General features: G+C 29.6%; 1 long non-coding RNA gene across 2 annotated transcripts; it reads right to left on the bottom strand.

The window, feature by feature from the left end:
* Positions 1 to 502: 502 nt before the first annotated feature.
* On the bottom strand, positions 503 to 2,523 carry LOC127138563 (uncharacterized). Of its 2 annotated transcripts, none has more exons than XR_007808810.1 (5): positions 1,939 to 2,523; positions 1,778 to 1,834; positions 1,583 to 1,692; positions 1,287 to 1,511; positions 503 to 864 (listed from the first exon to the last, which is right to left on the bottom strand). It is a non-coding gene; the product is annotated as an uncharacterized LOC127138563 (long non-coding RNA). The 2 variants fall into 2 exon arrangements; XR_007808811.1 differs by having other exon boundaries at positions 1,329 to 1,511; positions 1,939 to 2,522.
* Positions 2,524 to 10,129: the final 7,606 nt, after the last annotated feature.

Below are 10,129 nucleotides of genomic sequence, written 5' to 3'. Positions count from 1 at the left end.
CCATCCATATCTCTCCATTCATACTCATTTTCTCATTCATTCATAATTCAAAGAATTTCCATAACGTTTTTAATTTCTTTGTCAACCGTCTATTCCCAAATCCATATTGTCTCGATTTTGATAAACATTGGTCATTATCTAGGTCTTTTCGATCATGGTGCTTTTAATTACAAAATGGATTCTAATTTAAGTTATTTGACTTTTTAATTTTTTATTTGATTTTTATTTCAAATTAAGTCTAATTTCAAATTTCAATTTAATCTCAATTGTTTTTTTACTAATGATTCAAACTTTAATTAATTTTAATTTTCAAATAAATGTTAGAATTGATATCAAATTAATTTTAACAAATTATAGATTAATTTGATTTCATTTGGTTTTATTGTTTTTTTATTTTAAATTGACATTTAGATGAGTCTTTGATTATTTCTAAAATCCATATCCATTTTTTATAACCAAATATCCATTTCCAATACCAATATACAACCACTCAATTCCGAAGTTACAAACAATTTCACCCATATTTCATAAACCATTCAAATTTTCATTCACTTTCAATTACATATTATCTAACCAAATTACAATAGTCACTACCCAACCATTTCAATACATTCGATATATCCCAATCCATTACATATGATTTTTCTAACAGTAGCGAATCAACATCATCAAGGCCATAGCACTCCATAAGAATTCCAAAACAGCCCCGCCATCCAATGCGCTTCGTAGCCGCATCCAAGCCGAAATTCCCAAGCTAACCAATAACCTTCAGACTTTCTATTCATTTCTGAAGCAAATATGTCCAAAATTCTGCAGTAATTAACCAATTATGCATCACACCTGCAAGTTGCAAACCAAAGGATCCTGCACAAACATCGACGGTCAATAACCTGTATCAGTCCCAGGCATATTCACATTAATCCAAGCTGCAGCAGCCAACAAATAACAAGACATCAAGTAATCCCATCCTAAACTTATAACAACTCCAAAACAGTTCTCCAATAAGCTATGACGGCGACGCCTTTCGTTCCATAACAGGAATTGGTAAGAAATACAATGTTCGTTTCAATTCTGATTTTTCACTTCACATTAGCTAATATAACATATTTCCATCAGTTTCGACTAAAAGCATTATAATCAATTGAACTAACAACATTTAACATCTAACAGAATTAACAATATTCATAACAACATTTTTACTAACTGCACAAAAGAATAATTCACTATCTAACAGCATTTTCTAAATCACTTCACTAATAGAACTTTAGTAAAAACCAACATCTAACCGAATTTCCAAATTTCAACTGAATTCAGAATAGAATCATAACAAATTCCAACCGAACTTCCAACTGTCCAACGAATTTCAACCCAAATGATATCCACCTAACCTCCAACAGCATGATTCAAAGCCACAACCTGAATCCGCCCTTACTAATTGGTTGGTTAACCTCCATACAAAACCGAAAACTCCATAGCAGCCTCTAACATAACTTCCAAGGCAAATGGTTAACCTGCACGGTATGAACAAAATCAATTGAAATCAAGAAAACCAATCGCACCCAAAAAGAACTTCTTCTCAAACCTGAGTTTGATCACAGCAAAACAGTTTCACATCCTCAACCGAACCAGAAGCGGATCTAAGAACTTCATCCACACTAGAACTCCACCCTAGGATTTCCATAACAAAAACACCTACATAAGAAAACGCAAAACAGAAGAACTCAACTTCAATCCATTTTTATCAGAGAAGTTTATCCATTTTAGTGACAGTATATACCTTTTTTCAAAGTAGAAGAAGAAATCTGTAAACCACTCATGAAGGTTCTAGTTTTCACTGCAGTAAAAAATACATCAACTCGGTAAGACGGTAAAAGTTAACAAATAGCCCCAAACGGAATTGAGACAGAAGTCAAAGAAGAAAGTGTAGCTCTGTATTACCTCTTTCGAATTTAACAATCAAATAGGGCGACCAAAATCTGACTACCCTAAAGAGATTTCACAGAAACCCCTTCTGGATCTCCATAAGCCAACCTAAAACCCTAAGTTGTTGATATAAAAGGGGGAATCGACCACAGATGAAGAGACCGAATTTTTGGAGGCGACCACCACAAAACCCTAAATTCGAAAACGGCGAAAAAACCCAGATTGAAACGGCGAAGGAGAAGAACTTCAAAGAGAAAGCTTTGAGGTAAAGGAGGCAAATCCAAGCCTCACCGTCACTACCGAACCACCACCGAAGGTAAGCTTTATTGTTTGGATTTCTTTAAAGCCATGGATTTGTGCATTTGGGGTAAGGGTAGGGTATCGTGAGAGATGACGGTTGAGAGATGATGAGAGATTGAGAGAAGGGAAGCGGTCTTCGTGAGGAAGACGAATGGTATTTTGGGAATCTGTTTCACGATTCCTCCGTTTCTCTTTTCTTTTTATTCATTTTAAAGGCATTTAAAACCTGTTTATAATTTAATACCGTTTGGATTTTTCTTGCAATTTGTTATTAATTTTTGCCTGCTGTTATTAATGATGAGTAATTTTGTGTTGTGATATTTATCATGATCCATGCTAATATGTTATGGATGTATAATGGATACTGTGTTTTGTCTTTCTTCTGGAAATGAATAGTACACGAGATAATTATTATTTTGGTTTTGTGCACTACCACGTGTCGAAAGGAGAGTGAATAGTTTTGAAATTTGAAAATTCATTTTTCTCTTTCTTTACCGACTGAGCGCCGGTTTCCATTCTTCTTTCCAAGATTTTATCTTTTCTTTATTTAATATTGATATTATAATTAGATTTTAGTTGATTAGATAATTGGACCTTAGGCTCAACCTTTTTTCTATACTCCTAATTTATATGTGTACCCTATTTATTTCTTTTTATTATTTATTTTTTCTTTTATTTTTATTTTATTGCTTATCTATTTGATAAATTTTAATTATTAATTAATCAATTATACTTCTATTCAATTTTTATTTTATTATTTATAATAATCTTAGTTAATTAATCGCCTTTATTTTATAAATAGATTGCATGTGTATATTATCTCACACATGTAAATAATTATATTCAATTCACTAAACTTTCGATTTTAAATTTCACTAACTTTCTATAGTTTCGACATTTAATTCCATTTCCTCCCATTAGAATCTAGCATTCTGGTGGGAACTCGGTTATGTATAGAAAATTAATTCGATATACATATAAAATCATACAATTAATTTTATCCCTATAATGTATTTTTATTTTTAAACTATCTTTACAACCCGATTAATTTCCTTTTAAAAAACACGAGAGAAGAGGACCATTCGAATCTTGCATTCCGGTGGGAACCCTCGAATAATCAGTCCTTAGCCTTGCATTTTCGATTAACCGTTTATTTTATTTTCTTTGTTTCTTAAAACATTTAAATCAACTTATTCTTTTGTTATTTTTTAAAAATAATAATAAATAGATAAATACATATAAGTCATATTAATAAAAATTACAAAAAGAGTTTTCTATTTATTATTTTGTATTTTAGATTATGTTATAAAATATTTAAAAAATTAATTTAGTTATTTTCATTATTATTATTAGATTATGTCATAAATTTCAAAAAAAATTAAGTTCAATATTTATTTTATTTTTATTTTATATTATGTCATAAAAATCAAAAATTAAGTTTACCATTTATTTCTAGATCATGTCATAAAAATTCATAAAAAATAAGTTTAGCATTTATTTTCTTTAAATTTCAGATCATGTCATGAAATATTCAAAAAAATCAAGTTTGCCATTTATTTACTATAACATATTCCAAAAAAAGAGCTTACCATTTATTTTCTTTTAATTCTAGATCCTGTCATGAAAATATTCCAAGAAAAAGAGTTCATCGTTTATTTAACTTAATTCTAGATCATGTTATAAAAATTCAAAAAAAAAAATTTACCTTTTATTTTATTTTAATTTAGATTATGTTATAAAAATTATAAAAAAATTTAATTTAGTTATTTTCATCATTAGTTTTAGATCATGTTATAAAAAATATTAAAAATTAATTTAGTCGTTTTCATCATTATTTTTAGATTGTTATAATAAATATTAAATAAGGATTAATTTAGTTAGTTTGATTATTATTTTTAGATTCTGTTATAAGAATTTTTTTAAAAAAAATATTTAATTTAGTTATTTTCATCATTATTTTAAATTATGTTATAAAAATATAAAAAAGGTTAATTTAAATATATTTATTATTATCATTAGATTATGTTATAAAAAATAAAAAGGTTATGTTTAATTTCTTTTTTGTTGTTGTTATAAAAAAGTATTTAATTGTTTTATTTTCATATTTTTTTTATAAATAATATGCATATGTCTAATATTAAAGAGATTAATTACTATACACTGTCAGTGTAAAAAGTTTTACACCGTCGGTTCATCATCATCACCCGTTTGTATTACTTTATAGATTTTTAAAATAAAAGTCAAACTTCTTTTAATATCCAACGTCTATAATTAAGTGATGGTGTAAAACCTTTTTACACTGAGTGTATTTCAATTAATCTCAATATTAAATTGGTCTTATTCTCTCACTTTATTTTACTAGACATAAAAGAATATAATTGTATTTTTCTCCAACTTTATTTCTTGCTATTTTCTCTAAATGTTTGAATATATATAGAATTATTATTTTTGCAAATAATATCATTTTCTTTGTAGTTTTATTTATTATTGTTAGAATGTTATGAATAAATAACTAAATAAATATCTAGTAATGATGTTGACTAATTAATAGAATAAAATACTTATGACTACTTTCTTAAACTTTGATCCTACCCCAAGTTATATATTTTAATCTGATTAATTTGTTTCTTATCCCAATTAAAACGCTTTACTATTTAAGTTAAAATATTAAAACATTTTTTTGAATAACTCAAAAGAAGTGGACTATTGGAATCTAGCATTCCGGTAAGAACCCTTGAATGATCGGTCTTGAACCACGCGTTTTGGAGTAATTATTCATTTTTTCTAAAAACACATTAATTAACTTGGACAAAACAAGGGCCGTTGAGATCAAGCATTCTGGCGTAACCCTTTGAACATTTGATTCTCATCAAGTGTTCGTTGTCCAGTAAATAATTTTCTTAAATAATTCAAATAAAAAAGGACCATTGAGTGATTGATCCCGAGGCTCATGTCTCATTCTCATCAAACATTCGTCTTTCCATATCAAGAATACTTAATTCCTACTTTAGCACTTTTTCAATAAGGATGGAAATGGAACATGGTGTATACCGTGCACTCCTGAGATTAAGATTCAAGGTGGATGCTTTGCCCATCTTAGCTCTCGCCATTGTCTAAAATTTTTGATGCGGTTTCTTCAAACCCTTTCTCAATCAAACCTCAAAACACTTAATCTTTATTAAACACTTTTTTTCAATAAAGATGGAAATGGAATATGGTGTATACCGTGCACTCCTGAGACTAGGATTCGAGATGGATATCTCGCTCATCCAAGTTCTCGCCATTACTCAAAATACATCCAACCAATCAAACTCTTTTTCGCCGCCGTGCCACTAATCAAAGAACCTTTTTCATAAATGAAAGATATATTGTCTTAAGGTGATGCAAAACAATGTTTCAGCCACGATTGTTGAGTCGAGATAAGTGACGCTTTTCCGAATGTAGATTTATAAATCCGTTCGATGTGTGGTATGCGTCCACTCCTCATCTATTTTGGGTAAAACAATGTTTTCGTCGATTAATACAGTATAGCTTTCGCTAAAATCGACCAACAAACAAACATTTTTCTACCCAGAACTACGTAAGCCTTGATTTCTCTTTTGAGATACGTAGAAGCAGGATTTATAAATCTTGTCAGGCCCACTAATAAAAAACTTAGGTTTAGTCCTTCGTCAAAAAATCAAAAAAACATTTTTTCTCTCTTCTATTTATTCTCTCCCTCATTATAACTTAAGAAGACTAACATAAGCTAACATTCAAAACGAAACTAACTAAACGGTTCCCGTTGAGTACAACGGACATGAGGGGTGCTAATACCTTCCCTTTGCGTAACCGACTCCCGAACCCTGATATTGGTTGCGATGACCATATCTTATCCTTTCTTTTATGGGTTTTATCGATATTTCCCTTTTCCTTTTTAGGAATAAATAAAGTTCGGTGGCGACTCTGTTCAGTCCATCATTGCGAGCGTGCGATTGCGCTTCGCTTCAAAGTCGTATCCCCATTTTTCGAGGTGCGACAGGAGTCATGGGTCAGTTAATGACCTTAACTTTCTCTCTGTCCTAGATAGCGTCTTATCCCATGTTTCCCACGTAGAGGCAAGTGAAGAGTAACGAGCGAGACAATACGTCCTTTTGAGCGACATTCATTTGTCTCCTCTCCTTGGGCGGTATAAATGTATCTCCCTAGGTGAGACCCTATGTAGTTATAACAATAAAGAACCAAAAATTACATAATAAAAATAAACAAAGCCATGCATATTAAATATATAGAGACCCTTCAGTTTCTCTAGTCGGACGAAGTCACTTCCTCCGCCAACTTTCCATCCATCATTGTTTTGAAGAGCCAATCTCGCTTAATGTAAGATATATATAAAAATTCCATATTCCTGTTTGCTTTGTCCAACCTTTGCTCCATATCAAAGGCAACTTTGCATTATAGCCCCCTCTAACTCATTCTCCAAGTTGCTCAAGGTGAAGGAAGAATATTTGACCGCCTCTTTCAATCTCGTTATCTTCTTATTTTGGTCTCAGATTGTATCATCCTTCTAATTTTCTTCCACCAATTTCACCAAGGAATTTTCAGCTTCAGAATACTTGGTCCTCAACTATACCGATTTTTCAATTTCCAACTTTAAGCCAACCTCGTGCTTCTCCATACCCAACTTTAATTCCTTGTTCCTCAACTTTAGGCTTTCTTCTTTTTGTGATGGGGTGAACTAACTGATTACCATCTTCCCCAAAAGAGCATTCAACAATAAATATGTCTCTATCACTTGACCCATTTTGTTGATAACCCTTTTTTCATGTTGCTTGAATGTCGATGGTAAATTTAGGTGTTGTTTGACAAAACGAGAGTGTCTGGTTTGTTCTCATATAAAGAAGGTGTTGTATAATCTGTGGGGTGCGTATTTGAAAAAACCTTACAAATAGACCCTAGAGTGTCTTCTCCGTCAAGGTCACTATTCTCTAAATCTTTCTTTTGTTTCTTTGCCGACAACATCCCTAGCCTACCAAAGCTTTAAGGAATATTGGTGTTGATATGCTTAACCAATATAGGTTTTGCCACACCATCAACACTCCTCTTTGGCTTCATCACCGTGACCTCATAAAGGTCGCTCTTCTCGCCCATATGAGCCTCTTGAGTTTTTTTTACCTACTCCAAATAGGGTTTCTTTTATGTTGCAGACAATGGTGTCATACTTTCTACATGAGCGAAAAGAGAGTTAATACAACAAGTGAATAAACTGAAGTGATACCTGAATCATAAAACAAACTTATAGACAAGAGCGACTTCCACCTCCATTAATATATATATATATATATATATATATATATATATATATATATATATATATATATATATATATATATATATATGGCCGGTTCTTTTCCTGTGCAAGCTGTGCAGTAGCACAGGGCCTCATTTTTTGTGGGGCCTCAAATTAACTATTATTAATGAATATAAAAAAAATAATAAATAAAAATATTTTTGTATCACATATAATAAATAAAATATTAAATGCTGAAAAACAGGATATTTGAAAACCAAACGTTTTTTTCTCCTTTCTCACACTTTCTCACTTCTCTCTCCTCTCAAACGTTATTCTCTTCTCTCTTTCTCTGTTAGAGCTGTTTGAAACTAGAAAAAAAAATCTTATTTTTCCTTTTCAATCCTCTCTTTTATCAGGTTAGTTTATTCAATTAGTTACTTTCCATTTATTTTTATTGTGATTATTTGATTTTGAAGGTAGAAAAAATAGTAATTTTAGATTTATTTTAAATTTTAGGGTGAAATCCTATTTTAGTTCCGGTATCAATATTGATTTTAGATTTTTTTGGTGGAAATGAGGGTAACTTGTGTTCTTTATAAAATTACTAGCGTTCAGACGGGCACGTCTGTCCGCTTTTTTTTAATGCGCATAGAAGAGATAAATAAATGTTTGTTTTTCTTTTTATCAGGTTTGTATTGTACGTCATATTAAAAATAATATTATTAAAATTATATTGAAGCATGTAAAGTACTATTGATATTGTGTAATCAATGACGTTCTTTAAAAGAAATGCCGAACATGAAATCTTTATTCAAAGTATTTTCTTTTTCATTGCAATTATTTTTCATAGTAAACAAAAAATGTAAGACTCTCAAATTAGAATTTTTTTAGAGAAAAAGATAGTAAAATTAATAGTAAGTAGTGTAATATAGTTTTTTTTATCTTATAAAGATTCAAATCAATTCTTCATACACCCTTTTATTAATGCGCTCTTGAGATTTAAAAAACTACAAATACATGAAGAAATGTCATATCATCAAAGAATACATTCAAAATATATCTCATCTAAGTAATGTGGGATCAAGAAAATCTAATTTGAGCCTGTGGCCATTTTCAAGTCTCTTTATTGCGCTACACTGAGTTTTTGTTTTTACTCCCGTGCCCGTCTGTCCGCTTTTTTTATTGTGCTTACGTGTGTATATCTTTTATGATGTTTTTCACATATGTCATGTTAAAAAGAATACTACTTTGACACATTTCATAAAAATTAAATTAAGATGATATATATTCACTTTCAACATGTTTTTAGTAAATTATGACTTAAATTTGAGAAATCAACACTAGAAAAGGCGGAACACCTCTCTCTCTCTCTCATATTTAAGTAATAATTTAATGTAACATATTGAAAGTGAATATTTATCATCTTAATTATATATAAATAAATAAATAAATATTCCTATCTTTTCTAACCAATTTTATCTTTTGTATTATTAAAATCTATTTTTATTTTCTAATTTTTTTTCTAAATCTATTATTTTCATTTTTTTTCACACTATTGACCAACATTATAAAGAACAACATCAAAAATGTTGCAAATATAGTCGGTATTTAATTCACTTACAATAGAGTGTCGGATGCTACGGTGGCCAATAAATCTATGAAACATCATTAAAAAAGAAAGTATTTGCATATAATATTTTGATAATCATGAAAATAATAAATAGTACATAATCAACGCTATAAGAAAAATACCTAATAGTCAACAAATCCATAATTTATCGTCTTCTGCACCACCATATCTCAAAAAACTCATCTTATGCACCACCATATCTCAAAAAGCATGTCAAAATAAGAAATGATCAAATAAACTTATACGCCCCACGTCTTGCTCGATCCTACTTGTCTCAATTGGGAATGCTGCATTAAATTTTTGAAAGACGGTAATAAACTTCTGAATCACTAAATCCAATACTAAGAACATGCATTTTTTCATCTGTTTCCTTTTCATTCTCTCTCTAAATTTTTAATTTTAATTTTGTTTTTGATGAGTGTGTTGTATGGTACTCATGATAATACTATTTGTTTTAATTAAATTAAATGAGGAAGTTGAATATTTTGATTAGTAACAATAATCCATGAATAATGGGTTGGTTGGAATAAATATATAATTGGAATGAAAATAGGTCAATTCAAAATATCATATCCCCAGTTATAGATACACTAATTAGAATTTATTAGAATTTAAAGTAAGATGTCATAGGTTCTCTGAAATACTTCATTGTTAAATTCTAGGAACCAATTTAATAATGCAAATGACATATTATAATAATTAAAAATCATATTGTACTTCTAAGTTATTAAATTCTAAATCGTTATAAATTGTTTCCTATTCTTTTTCTTAGCATCATATCTCTCTTATTATTTATCTTATTTTATAATCTCTCTCCGCCTTTTTAGTATACACACGTAAAACAATTTTCTGTCCATAAATCTATTTCGATTTTTAACTAAATAGAAAAGAAATACGGGAAATTGTATGAATGAGAGTCAAATATAGATAGAAGGATTTGTAGTAGAAAAAATATCTGAAGATAAATGTCATTAAAATGACAAATAATAATCATTAACCATCTA

This window comes from Lathyrus oleraceus, chromosome 4 (assembly GCF_024323335.1).
Source record: "Lathyrus oleraceus cultivar Zhongwan6 chromosome 4, CAAS_Psat_ZW6_1.0, whole genome shotgun sequence".
Classification (NCBI taxonomy): Eukaryota; Viridiplantae; Streptophyta; class Magnoliopsida; order Fabales; family Fabaceae; genus Lathyrus; species Lathyrus oleraceus.
Note: the sequence above shows the minus strand (reverse complement) of the source record. Positions and strands in the feature narration are given on the sequence as shown.